A 15,094-nucleotide genomic window follows, 5' to 3' on the forward strand; every position below is an offset into this window, starting at 1 on the left:
CAATCTAAACATTGAAAGTCTGTGAATATTAATTATACGTACACAATATTTTAAATTTATATTAGTCATTCAATTAGATTTTTTAAAATAAAAACAAAACACTTTTCACTAGGGTGTTTTAACTATATTTTTTTAAATTTTGCTTTCTCAATGGAATTTTCCGCTAAGATAAATACTTTAGATCTATATTGAATAGATATAACCCTAGAATCATTCATGCTAAATTGTCAAGAATAACATACCGGATACCATTGCAAAATTGACGACAATTATAAGGCGGCTATTGTCTTCCTCAACCAAAACTTCAATTGCCCTAAGTGGCATCTTTCTCTAGATTAGATTTAAGAAAGACTGGGTGCTTATTGTTTTGGTATATAGAGGACCATAGCCCTAAGGTCTCTTTATATACTAGTTCAATTAGGGTTCCTACTAAACCCTAATTAACTAGGAATTAGTTTCTACCCATTAAGTCTATACTCAATTAGTAATCTAGGGCCTTTATTAATTAGATCATATAATAAGGTCAAATCTAATAAAATAACCTAATGTGATAAATTATTAACCCACATACATAGAACATACTTTAATTAAGCATATTATTATTTAAATACGTCTAATAATCTCTCACTTGAGCTATGTTTGTGTACCTGATATAATTAAATCACATAAACCTTAAGCGCGCATAAACATATTATTTCAATAATATTTCCCTTTAATTCAATCTGGTCCATCTCTTGTATTAACATAGAATCAAGGCAGCTTTCGTCACTACCCTATAACTAAACCTTCCTTGATCACCAATTCCAATACATTCAATGACATAGATCAAGTATGGATGGATAACATTGAAACTACATGCAAAGTGATCTAGATCATGCCTATTCCCAACTGGTCCAAATTCCTTAGTGAGACCATTCTTAAAAACTTTTATGCTAAATTGCATGCATGATAAATAAGTTCAGATAATAAAACATAAACCATCAACTTTATTCTATATTAAAAATAAACAAAATAAGGTCAAAGAACATCCTCAATAAAAAACTCTCACTAAACCATGAAATCAGAAAAGTGACTAACACTTATGTGAGCAACATGCTCATGAAAAACTTTAGGTGGTAAACGTGTAGTCAATGGATCTACCACTATAGAGTTTGTTCTTATGTGTTCTATCAAAATTTGACCATTCTGAACTCTTTCTTTAACAATCAGAAACTTCACGTGTACATGATTTGACTTCTTATTGCTTTTGTTGTTGTTGGTAGTGATGGAACATAAAGAACGCATGCATAGCGGAAGTGATGAAATCAACAATATTCTAATTGCAATAAAAACAAGAATAAACATGCAAAAGGGATAGAAAATACAACCTTTGAAGACTCCACCACAATCTTCCTCTCCCGAGCTCGATCGACACCACCACGGTAAATCCCGCTATTCTCCGATTGAAGAACATGGTTGTGGGACCGTTATGTTAGTGAAAATAAGGGAATTTCACTATAGAAAAAAGGAGAGTAAAGAAAATTTGTGGTGTAAGAAAAGGTCAAAAGTAAAGGAAACATTAGTCTTGCAAATTTAAAAAACAAAGCCTTTTGTAGAGAAAACACATACAAAATCCTATTTTGCATGTCTTCCACCTCAAACTCCACTAGCATGTAATCTCTAGGTGTCAAACTTGGGAAATGCCACTTCAAAGTCCACTTAGTTAGTGGGAAAATCTAATAATTGGATTTTTCCACTAACTAATTTTTTTTTTAATTAAAATAGTGAAATACAATTTTCAAATTTTAGAAATTATTTAATTAAAACCATTTTAATTAAATAAAATAAATAAATTTAATATCAATATTAAATTGTTTATGACACATAGCTTTCATTTAATCACCTTAATCAAGTTTAAAAAACACTTTCATGCTAATGATCAAGTATACTCTAAAAAATAAATAATTAATTAATAAATTAATTAATTATAAATTATATCTCATATAAAATACAATTTTCCCTAAAACCCAAATTTGAACATTTCAAATTCTTGCTTCACCTAGTTCTTCAATTTTGTCCATATTGAGCTAGCAAGGAGACCCGATGGACCTACAGATCATGGACTCCAACGATCTGAGACTAACTGGTTAAACTCTTTAACCTAGTTAATCACCATTCATTAATTGACAGGACTATCCATTATAGCCTGTAGTTGCACTCGCCTCACTGTTGATATATTATGTGTCCATTTGATATAATCATCATCAATAAGTTGATCCTTCACCTGTTGTTTGTAACCTCAGCTAGGTCAAATACCGAAATACCCCTGAGTTACATCTTTTCCCATTAAGTACAACTGTCTCTCTAATGAACAATTGATTTAGAATTAGAATCACTAAATCCATTCCTTTTCAGGCCAACGAGAGGATGGGGCCCCTTGTTCAAGACCCGGGATCAGTCCTTAAGGGAACAACCTTTCTACTATCCTTAAAATGGGTAGGAGTGAATTTCATCTTGCAAATTCTATGTCCCTAGCCATCTACCTAGTCTTATCCCTGAAATGGGAGGCATATTGAGCAACGACGCTGGGCTTATCCTCACCTATGCAGATCAAGAGACAATCGCGAACAAACAGGAGTTCATGGACAACCTAGGATTCAGATTAAGTTATCTAGGTCATCAAGAAGTGAAATTAATTTTTGTTTACAGTAATCGATGTTAATACGTAACAGTGATTATTTCATGGTCTGTCTTACACAATCTCATTGTGTAGAACACCCCCGCTCACATATCTCTACATGAACGAACTAATCACATTGTTTATGACACTTTACAACATTTGTAATAATCATAAAACAGGTTGTATTTGATAGTATCTCTAAAAATAGGTACCCAACCTAATCCAAGTACTATAGACGGTTTAGGCTATTTTACTCGAACTTGATCTAGTTTATGTCTCTACATAAAGTCCAAGTATTCATACAATAGCCAAGGGTTCATAGTTTATTGGATTTAGAGTTATTAAACAATAAAAAACACTTGTCTAAATAAACTTTATATATGTTTACTGTTTACAAAACTATGAGTTTTAGGACATACAACCCAACAAACTCCCACTTGGACTAAAACTGCTAATGGGTTACAACAAAGTTGATTGCTGTGAGAGAAAACTAAATACAATAAACTAGGGCATCCCATACCCACAATTTCTCCCACTTACCCTATTTAATCTACTTATAGTCCTAAACTCTTCAGGTGACTTAAAAAAATCTTAGCCGAGAGGGCCTTAGTAAACAGATAAGCAAGATTGTCCTCAGATGCTATTTGTCTCACAATAACGTCTCCTCTTACCAGGATCTCTTTGATGAGATGATATTTGCGCTCAATATGTTTTCCGCGCTTATGGCTTCTAGGTGCTTAAGAGTTTGCTACTGTCCTACTATTATCGCAATACAAAGTGATTGGTAGACACATGTCTGAAACAACTTCCAAATCATTTAGGAACTTCCTAAGTAATACTGCTTCCTTGGTTGCTTCATAAGCAACAACACATTCTACTTCCATTGTGGAGTCTGCAATGCAACTCTACTTAATACTTCTCCATATTACTGCTCTTCCATTTAGAATGAACACTGATCTCGAAGTAGATCTCCTAGAATCTATATCGGTCTGAAAACTGGAGTCAGTATATCCCGTAAGGATCAAATCCTTATTTCCATATACGAGCATATAGTTACTCGCTCTTATAAGATACTTAAGGATATTCTTAATAGTAATCCAATGTTCATAACTAGGATTGGACTAATACCTACTGATAATCCCTACTGCAAAGCATATGTCTGGACGAGTACATAATATTGCATACATCAGACTTCCGATTGCTGATGCATAGGGAACCCGTCTCATATCCTCAACTTCTTGAGGTGTCTTAGGACATTGTTCATTTGACAAATATATTCCATTCCTAAAAGGTAAAAGACCTCTTTTGGAATCCTGCATCTTGAACCTAGACAACACCTTGTCTATATAAGATGTTTGAGACATGGCTAGCGTTCTATTCTTTCGATTTTGAACTATTTAAATCCCAAGAACATACTGCGTCTCTCCCAGATATTTCATCTGAAATTGGATTACTAGCCAATTTTTAATGTCAGTTAGGTATCCTACATTATTCCCAATAAGTAGGATATCATCTACGTACAAAACTAGAAATGCTACAGTGGAGTTGATGATCTTTTGTATACACACAATTCATCAACGTTCTGTTTAAAGCCATAAGATTTGACCACAGTATCAAATCTTATATTCCAAGATCTAGATGCCTGTTTCAATCCATAAATAGATCTATTCAGTTTGCAAACCTTTTGCTCCTGACCATATTTAATGAACCCTTCTAGTTGGACCATATAAATACTCTCTTCAAGATCTCCATTTAGAAAGGAAGTCTTGACATTCATTTGCCAAATTTCATAATTATAAAAAGTGGCAATGGACAAGAGTGTCCTGATTGATTTGATCATAGCAACAGGTGAGAAGGTTTCTTCATAGTCTACCCCTTTAACCTGGATATAACCCTTTACTACTAACCGGGCTTTATAGGTCTGTACCTTCCCTGTATGGTCTCTTTTACGCTTGTAGATCCACTTACAACCAATAGGTCTTACCTCATCAAGTTTATCTAACAAGTTTCCAGACTGAATTAAAGCACATAGACTCTATTTTAAGGTCCATGGCTTTGATCTACTGATCTCGATCAACATCATCTATTGCTTGTTTATATGTTAATGGATCCTCTAAGACATCATCAGGTATGTTGATTTCGGTTTCAGTTAAACCCAAATAGCGATCAGGTTGTCTCACAACCCTTCTACTACGTCGAGGCTCTCTCCATTCTTGAGTAGGATGTGATGGACCAGACGTCCTTAATCTATCTACAACTCTTGTTGATGAGCAAGTCTGATAAACAACTTTTGTTGATTCGTCTATAACATTATATGAAATCTTTTCCAATACTAGTTTACTGCGGGGTTTATGATCTCGAATGTGGTCTTCCTCTAGGAACGTGGAATTTGTCGATATAATTACCTTATCATCCTGAGGATCATAAAACTGACCACCTCTCGTGCCTTTAGGGTAACTTATAAACAAGCATAGTTTTGGACGATGTTCCAATTTCTTAGGATTTTGCACCAACACGTGTGTCGGGCAACCCCAGATCTGAAAATGACGTAAACTAGCTTTACGTTCTATCTATAACTCATAAGGTGTTTCTGAAACACTCTTAGAGGGAACTTTATTCAAAATGTAAGCTGTAGTCTCTACTGCATACCCCTAGAATGAGTTCATAATCGAGCATAACTCATCATGGACCGAACCATGTTTAACAAGGTTCTGTTTCTCAGTTCAGATACACCGTTCTGCTGAGGCGTTCCTGGTGCAGAGTTGTGACTGAATCCCATGTTCTATCATATAGTATTGGAATTTCAAGTCCAAATACTCTCCACATCGATCTGATCGAAGTGTCTTAATAGATTTACCTAATTGTTTTTCAACCTCGGTCTTAAATTCCTTGAACTTTTCAAGAGCTTCAGACTTAAAATGAATTAGATAAATGTAACCGTACCTAAAAGAATCATTTATAAAGCTAATGAAATATTCATAACCTCCCCATGCTTTAACACTCATCGGTCCATAGAGGTCCGAATACACGAGCTCTAAGGTTTCTTTGGCTCGACGACCTTTTCCAGAAAAAGATCTTTTTGTCATTTTTCCTTCAAGACATGACTCACATGACGGTAAAGAGACATCTTCTAACTTGTTTAGAAGTCCACTTTTAGCCAATCTCTCAATCCTATTGAGATTAATGTGACCAAGTCTCAAGTGCCAAAGATAGGTACTCTAAGAAATACGTTGCCTTTTTCTTTGAGTTTCAACTATTTTAGAAATTTCTGTGTTATATATAACTTCAACTTTAAATGGTTTTAACTTATATAAGTTACTTTCTAAGTTTGCAGAACAAATTTGTATACCTCTTTTTGTAATGAACGCTCTATTAAGACAAAATTTTACTTTGTACAAATCTTCCAACAAACAAGAAATAAATATCAAGTTTCTTTTACAAGAAGATACATAAAGACCATTTTCTAAATACAATATCTATTTCCAAAAGTTAACTTAACAACTCCCACTGCTTTAGCTGAGATGCGCTCCCCTGATCCAACCCGGAGAGTAATCTCATCTTTTTCAAGCTGCCTCCAAGAATTAGTTTCCTGAGAAGAAAAACAAACATGATTAGTGGCCTCTGAATCTAGTATCAAGGTTGAATCTTCATTCTCCACTATACATGTTTCAATAACTAGAAAATCTAATTTACCTAGTTTTTCTTTTTCAACTTTCTGTTCAGTTGGAGCCTTCCCCTTCCCAGTTTTCTTTGTCTTTTGAATATCTCGATTCTTGGAGAAAGAAGGGCCAAATTTACTCCCAGAAGACGATTCATTATGGGGTTTTCCTTTTAAGGTGGAAGTAACATTTTCTTCTGCTTCTGAACCTTTATTTTTCAATAAGATTTGTAAATCTAGAGTCCGTTGACAAATGTAGATTGTTGTCCAAATAAGCCCTGCAAAAAGTCTAGGATCTCTTTTGCAGTAGCTAACTTCTCGTGTTTCTTAGACAATACATTAGATATACTGGCTAGAATATAAACCCGAGCCTTCTCATTAGCTCTGACCCATCTATCATACGCATCCCGAACTATTCAGTTTGCATTGGGACAGGGGGATGGAGGACACTCCTTCGTTAAAAGGAATCGGAGATCATTTATTACTAGTATCGTATTTATATTTGATTTCCAAATTCCATAATTATCACCGTTAAGTTTTTCAGAAGCTAGTAGTTGTATAATGGATTTTGACATTGTTGAAAAGGTAAACAAATTATTAGAGAATTGATTTTAACTATTTTTAATCTAATTTATTTAGAAAAAGTAATGTACCTATTCTCATTATTATTTTTCTTGACTAAATACTAATACCAGAATAACTATTATCCTTATAGTACTTAGTTACCGTTTATTTAGTCAAGAACATTACTAACACTTAGTAAGTCTTGTAAGTGTATACCCGCCACTTTTGAATTATAGAGATCGGAATTAAAGAAGCCTTCGAAGGAGAAACAATTGTTTAAAATCGGACCTAAGCAACCCTATCCATTTCTGAAGTTCACGATGTTCCGAATCCTATGTTACAACCCTCCGAAGGGATAGCCGCCGCTAAACGACCATCAAAGGGTCGCATAAAGCCAACCAGCAGGTGCAACATAGGAATCTCACAGTATGACCTAATGGAAGAGATCGTAGGACGTGTTGACACACACCCTTCACCCACTTACTATGAACTACTTCCCCTATTCACCTTGTTATTGACTCATGCAAACATTTTCCGAAGGGAGGTTGCCGCTAATAGCAATTTGAAGCCGAGCATGGATCTCACAGTGTGAACTCTTAGGGATGTGAGAGTTAGAAATCATATATCTCATATACTATTAATCTCCCACTGAAGTGTTCTATTTTATAAAAGATTGGGTATTTACTTGGTTAATAATTGGCTAATATTTAACAACCTAAGTCTAGGTGATTTTTCCTAGTATAACTATTATACCGGGATTAACATATGATGTCTAGGTGATAAACCAATTTTATTACCTTACACCACTCATGCATGCTTATAAAACTAAGGTTATTGACTTAGACGCTAGTTTGATCTCTAGGTATAAGGTGTTCCATAAACCGTTAATTTAAGTACCCAAACCTTAGATAAGATCACCCCGGTAAGTAAACAACTCTTGTTTTACAAGTAATCGACCTATTCTAACTCTTAAAAAGGCGATTAAATTGCATCCGTTAACCCTAGGTGAGCATGCATCTTATCTTTGTTATAGATTTTAAAAGTCTAGGTTATTTTATAACAATTATAAAATAAATTATAACATTTATAACCTTAGAACATTCATCTATAACATGCTTCCTTAAACAAATATGCTTTAATATAACACTTATATAAAAACCTAGCATGCATACTATATACATATAACAAATGCATGCCACATGCTTATCCTAAGGTTGAATTTTTTAAAAACTATATGGCATACTCTATGCATACATAACCAAATAGTATTATACATCACATGCATAATAAGTAAACAACACTAAAGTGGACTGATTTTGGCATTAAAAGCAAATAAACAACTAAATTATTACATAATTCAGCAAGCAGCTCTCTTGAATCGGCTTCAAACACTTTGAACCAACCCAAACCAGCAAAAAACCACTTGATCGGCTTGAAAACGCCAAAAACCAGGTTGAACCGATCAAACTAGCTCAACTAGGTCAACTAAACCGGTCCAGACCTTCTAGATTGGCTGGTCAATGCATGCTTGCGCGGTCAACGGGTGGAAGCGCGTGGACGGGCTGGGTCGCAGACGGGAAGGCGCGCAAATGGGCATTAACGGAGTCGGGGTACAGAGCAAGTGGGCCGGGCGCGGACGTGAAGAGACAGCTGACGCGTGCAGGGACTCCACCGAATCGAATCGGGTCGGGTCGCCGGTCTCGGGTTTGGGAGGAAGAACTTAGGTTTGAAGGCTTAAATCGGGTCTGTACAGATTTCTTCTCCCAAATGATGCTGTCCTCTTTCTCGAAATTGAACAATTACAGCCTAAAAACGACTTTAATGACTAGCAAATTTACAGACTTTAACGACTCTAGCAAATTCAGACCCTTTGCCACCATTAAAGCTCATATACATGTGAGCAATTACAAATTTCAACAATAAATTAAATGAAAACTAATGTTGAAACCGTAATCTATCCACTTTAATCAACCAAACATTCATCACATGAATAACAACCACCAAAATGCAATAGAACGTTATAAGCATGCTATGTACCATATGATGGAACATAAAGAACGCATGCACAGCGGAAGAGATGAAATCGATAACATTCTAATTGCAACAAAAACAAGAATAAACATATAAAAGGGATAGAAAATACAACCTTTGAAGACTCCACTGCAATCTTCCTCTCCTGAGCTCGATCGACACCACCAATAGTAAATCTCGTTATTCTTCTATTAAAGAACACGATTATGGGACCGTGATGTTAGTGAAAATAAGGGAATTTCACTATAGAAAGAAGGAGAGTAAAGAAAATTTATGGTGGAAGAAAAAAGTCAAGGAAGCATTAGTCTTGCAAATTTTAAAAATAAAGCCTTTTGTAGAGAAAACATGTGCAAAATCCCATTTTGCATATCTTCCACCTCAAACTTCACTAGTATGTAATCTCTAGGTATCAAGCTTGAGAAATGCCACTTCAAAGTCCATTTAGTTAGTAGGAAAATCCAACAATTGGATTTTTCCACTAACTAATATATTTTATTAAAAAAATGAAATACAATTTTCAAATTTTAGAAATTATTTAATTTAAACCATTTCAATTAAATAAAATAAACAAATTTAATATCACATATTAAATTGTTTATGACACCTAGCTTTGATTAATCACATTAATCATGCTAATGATCAAGTATACTCTAAAAAATAATTAATTAATAAATAAATTATTTAATTGCAAATTATATCTCATATAAAATACAATTTTTCATAAAACCCGAATTTGAACATTTCAAATTCTTACTTCACCTAGTTCTTCAATTTTGTCCATATTGAGCTAGCAAGGAGACTCGATGGACCTACAGATCATGGACTCCAACGATCTGAGACTAACCAATCAAATTCTTTAACCTAATTAATCAACATTCGTTAACTAACAGGACTGTCTACTATAGCTTGTAGTTGCCCCTCACTGATATTGTGTGTCTATTTGATATAACCGTCATCAATAAGTTGATCCTTCAAAGGTCATTTGTAACCTCAGCTAGGTTAAATACCCAAATACCCTTGAGTTGCATCTTTTCTCCTTAAGTTCCACTGTCCTTCTAATGAACAATTGATTTAGGATCATAATCACTAAGTCCATTTCCTTTCAGGCCAATGAGAGGATGTGGCCCTTTGTTCAAAACTAGGGATCAACCCTTAAGGGAACAACCTTTCTACTATCCCTAAAATGGGTAGGAGTGAATTCCATCTTGCAAATTCTATATCCTCAGCCATCTACCCGGTCTTATCCCTGAAATGGGAGACATATTGAGCAGCGACGCTGGGGTTACCCTCATCTATGCAGATCAAGGGATAAGCGTGAATAAACAGGAGTTCATAGATAGCTCAAGATTCAGATCAAGTTATCTAGGTCATCAAGAAGTGAAATTAATTAATGTTTATAGTAATCAGTGTTAATACATAATAATGATTATTTCATGATCTGTCTTACACAATCTTATCGTGTAGAACACCCCCATTCACGTATCTCTACATGAATGAACTGATCGCATCGTTTATGACACTTTATAACATTTGTAACAATCATAAAGCGGGTCGTATTTGATAGTATTTTTAGAAATAGGTACCCAACCTAATCTAAGTACTATAGACGGTTTAGGTTATTTTACTCGAACTTGATCTAGTTTATGTCTCCACATAAAGTCCAAGTATTCATAACAATAGCCAAGGGTTCATAGTTTATTGGATTTAGAGTAATTAAACAATCAACAACACTTGTCTGAATAAACTATGTTTACTGTTTACAAAACTACGAGTTTTAGGACATACAACCCAACAGTTGGAATACATCACCGTCGACTTATGGTCACAAAATAATTTTAATGGTCTTTCTAGCCAACCACTATCCGCAACTCAGTGACAAAATTCCGCAACCATATTCCATGATTGAACACATTATAACATGCTATAAACTCTCGTAGCCATGGTAGAAGAAACTATAAGTGTTTGTTTAACACTTTCCAGGGTACAACTCTTCCAGCCAAGATGAAGATATAGCCTAAAGTGGATCGCAAAGTGTCTTGGCATCCAACATAATCGGAATCAGAATACCCAATGATATCCAAAACTTCTGATCTCCGATAAGTGAGCATATACTCTTTTGTTCTCTATCAATACCTCATAAACTGTTTGGCTGCTTTCCAATTATCTATCCCCAGGTTGCTCAAATTCTTCCTAACACTCCAATTATGAATGCAATATTTGGACGCGTACATTAGACTTCCAACAACCGATGCATAGGGAACCCTCTACATCTCCTAAGTCTCGAGTGTAGTTTTGGGGTATTGATCTAAATGAAATTTATCACCTTTAGCGACTAAGGTATCTTCGAGTACACCATCTTTCATGCCAAATCTACTCAAAATATTTTCAATGTAGTTCTTTTGTGACAATCTCAAAATATCTCGAGAACGATCTCATAGTATTTCAATTCCTAATACAAAAGAAGTATCGCCAATATCCTTTATCTCAAAATTCTTTTTGAGAAATCTCCTAGTGTCATGCAATAAACTTACATCATTACTTGCTATGAGTATGTCATCGACATATAACTCCAAAAACATTGATTTACTTCCACTGAATTTGTGATATTCACAATCTTCCACTATAATCACCTCAAAACCAAAGGAGGTTATCACTTCATGGAATTTGTGATACCATTAATGAGAGGCTTGCTTGAGACCGTAGATGGATTTCTTCAATTTGCACACCATAGACTTTGAAGTGACCTTCTTTTTTTGCAGAAAAAACAAGTATTTTTAGTAGCCTGTTTCTTGTTTTTATTTTGCTGAGATGTCTCGTCTGCAATATCCACAAATTTTATTTTTTCTTTTTAATCACGAGAACCAGTTTCCAAATGAGCACTTTCTGTCATTTCTCTCTTAATCCTATCTTCTTCTTGCACATATTGTGAGATAAGCTCATTGTTAGGATTGGTGTCCTAAATCTCTTTTGTATTCTCGTAGTTTGTAAACATTGTATAAATAAATTGTAATTAATTAAATAATTTTTATTTTATGAGCATTTACTCAATCCAATAAACTAAGATCTTAGGTTATTTTATGTAATTTAAACATGTATGTAGAGATATACAGGTGGATCATGTTTAAATGATAATCTAAACGATCTGTAGTAGATGGATAAAGCTAGGTACCTTATCCTGGTGACACTACGGATATGACTCGCTTTGTAGATGGTACAAGTATTACAAAATGCTACAAATAATCTGATCCTGATCATTTATATGGAGACATGTGAGTGGGGGTATCCTATATAAAGAGTTTGTATAAGACCGAACCATGAAATGACTAGTCTCATTATATAACACCATCAATAGTAGAGACTTACATTTCACTAGGATGACCATAGGTGACATGACCTGAATCTTGAGTGAGTTGTGAACTCCTGCCTATGGAAGTGATCCTTTGATTTGCATGGACGAGAGTGGCCAGATTGCCAACTCAATATGCCTACCATTTTGGGGATTCGTCTGATTGGGGAGCTGGGAACACGACACATAAAACGTAATTCACCCTTTCCCTAATGTTGAGGTAAGTAGATAAATTGCTCCTTTAAGGGCTGATTTTGGGGCTTGAACAATGTGACCATACCCTCTTTTGGCCTGAGAGGGATTTGGTCATAGTTGGACTATGACTTATTATTCATTAGAGGGATCGATCATACTTAAGGAGTTAGATGTAACTACATGGGAAAAACGATAATTTTGGCCCAACTGTACTTACAAGCATTTTGTAAAGGGTCATCGTGCTATTAACGGGTTATATCTAATGGACATAGAATTATATCTGAAGTACGAAGAATGCAGTTGTTGGTCTTTAGGTGAGTGTCAAACAGTTAATGAATGTTGAATAATTTAATTAAAGTAGTTTAATTAGTTATTCAAGTATCATTGGAGCTTCAAGTTACAGGTCCATAAGGTCCTCTCTGTAACTCAACATGGATTATTGAGAATTAATTTTGAATTAACTTGAATTGTTCAAATTAATTGAGAGAATTAACTATATATGATATAATTAATTAAATTAATGTGTTATAACTAATATAATTTATTCAATACATTATAACATAAAATTTACTTTGAGAGGAATTAAATATTTGAATATGATTCAAATACTAATTATATGAATGAATTTCATATAGTTAAATTTAATATAAATATAATTTATGTTAAATACCATAAATGGTAGAGAGAAATTAAATATTTGAATATGACTCAAATATTAATTATATGGATGAGATTCATATAATTGACACTTAGTATAAATATGATTTATATTAAATACCATGCATTGTTGAGAGAAAATAAAACTATAGGTTATATTGTATTTGATACAATATAAAAACTATAGATTATGTGTTATATTTGATATAACATATAACATATAATATATATATATATATATTAGTTATTATATATATAATTATTAATTAAATTAAATAATTTTAATTTTAATTTTAATTTAATTAAATAACTCCCTCCCCTTAATTCTCTCTCAACCAAAAGTGCAGTTTAGTGGTGTTCAGTTTTGACGACTGATCATTTTCTTCCTTTTCTATCTAAATGTTAGAGAGAGCTCTCTAAAATATTCCAAGATTTCATAGAGAAAAAAAGGGTTTTTTTCCTTCTTTTTTTCGCTCAAATTCTCTCCCTCTTCCCAAAATATTTAGAACTCACAACTCCTGAATTCTCAATCCCTAAAGAGAATACAAGAGGTTCATTTGTGGTGTTGGCCATTTGTGATTTCGAATTTTGGAGATCGAGATCCAGATCGAAGAGTTCATGATCCAAATTGAGAGATTATGCGAAGAATTTTATATTCAAAGGTAAGTGGCTTTTCTAACCCTAATTTCATTTTCCTTCTTGAATTAGCATGCTGTAATTTCTCTGTATAATGCATAAATTTATATTCTGTAAAAAATAAAATTGGGAACGATCCTGCTTCCACTTGGAACTCACTGTTCCTTCACTTATTAATACTCCATATATCCTTTTGAGTATTAGCTTATCTTAAACTGAGTGAATTGTGCAGGAAGAGAGATAAGTACCAGATGTACGAGTAAATTTTCATTTATCTCGATATCAAGTGCCTTTAATTTACTTGCGAGATTGGACATTTCCATAATGTACTCCCTTATGTTTCCATTCACTACTACAAAATCTACATTACTTGACACATGTAGTTTTTAACTACTTGACGTTTTTGTTGAAAAAATGTCAAGTAATATGATTTGGACAAAAAAAGGTCAAGTAAAAGGTTTAAAAAAATGGAGATTGACGAAATATTTTGGATATTTTCATGCAAACCTTTACTTGACACGATTTTCGTGTCAAGTAATATAAGGTCTTACTTGACACGTTTCACGTGTCAGGTATAAGAAGCTCTTGATATTTTTTTCGTGTCAAGTAAAAGGGTTAAAAAAGCAGAGATTGACGGAATATTTCAGATATTTTCACACGAACCTTTACTTGACACGATTTTCGTATCAAGTAATATAAGGTCTTACTTGACACGTTTCACGTGTCAAGTATAAGAAGCTCTTACTTGACATTTTTTTTTCGTGTCAAGTAAAAAGGTTAAAAAAGCAAAGATTGATGGAATATTTCAAATATTTGATAGGCCTCAATTATGTGCCGCTCATCGTCTACTTCTACTAAGCGATCGTGTAACAGAGCTCAGTGATCGTGTAGCATTTGGTAAGTGATCGTATAGCATTTGGAGGCAATTGTATAGAAACTGGTAAGCGATCGTGTAGTTCTGGGTAAGCGATCGCGGGGTGTTTGTGGACGATTATCTAGTGTTACTCAGTGATTGTGTAGCATTTGGTAGGCGATCGTATAGTATTTGTAGGCGGTCATATAGAAACTGGTAAGCGATTGTGTAATGTTTTGTAAGCAATCGTGTAGTTCCGGGTAAGCGATCACGGGGAGTTTGTGGGCGATCGTCTAGTGTTACTCAGTGATCATGTAGCATTTGGTAGGCGATCGTATAGAAACTGGTAAGCAATTGTGTAATATTTTGTAAGCGATCGTGTAGTTCCGGGTAAGTGATCGCGGGGTGTTTGTAGGCGATCGTCGAGTGTTACTCGACGATCGTGTAGAGACTTTATTTTTTGTTTCCCTCCCTCTCCCATTTTCATTTCCCTCT

Source organism: Benincasa hispida, chromosome 7 (assembly GCF_027475165.1).
Source record: "Benincasa hispida cultivar pf3 chromosome 7, pf3_genome.v1.1, whole genome shotgun sequence".
NCBI lineage: Eukaryota > Viridiplantae > Streptophyta > Magnoliopsida > Cucurbitales > Cucurbitaceae > Benincasa > Benincasa hispida.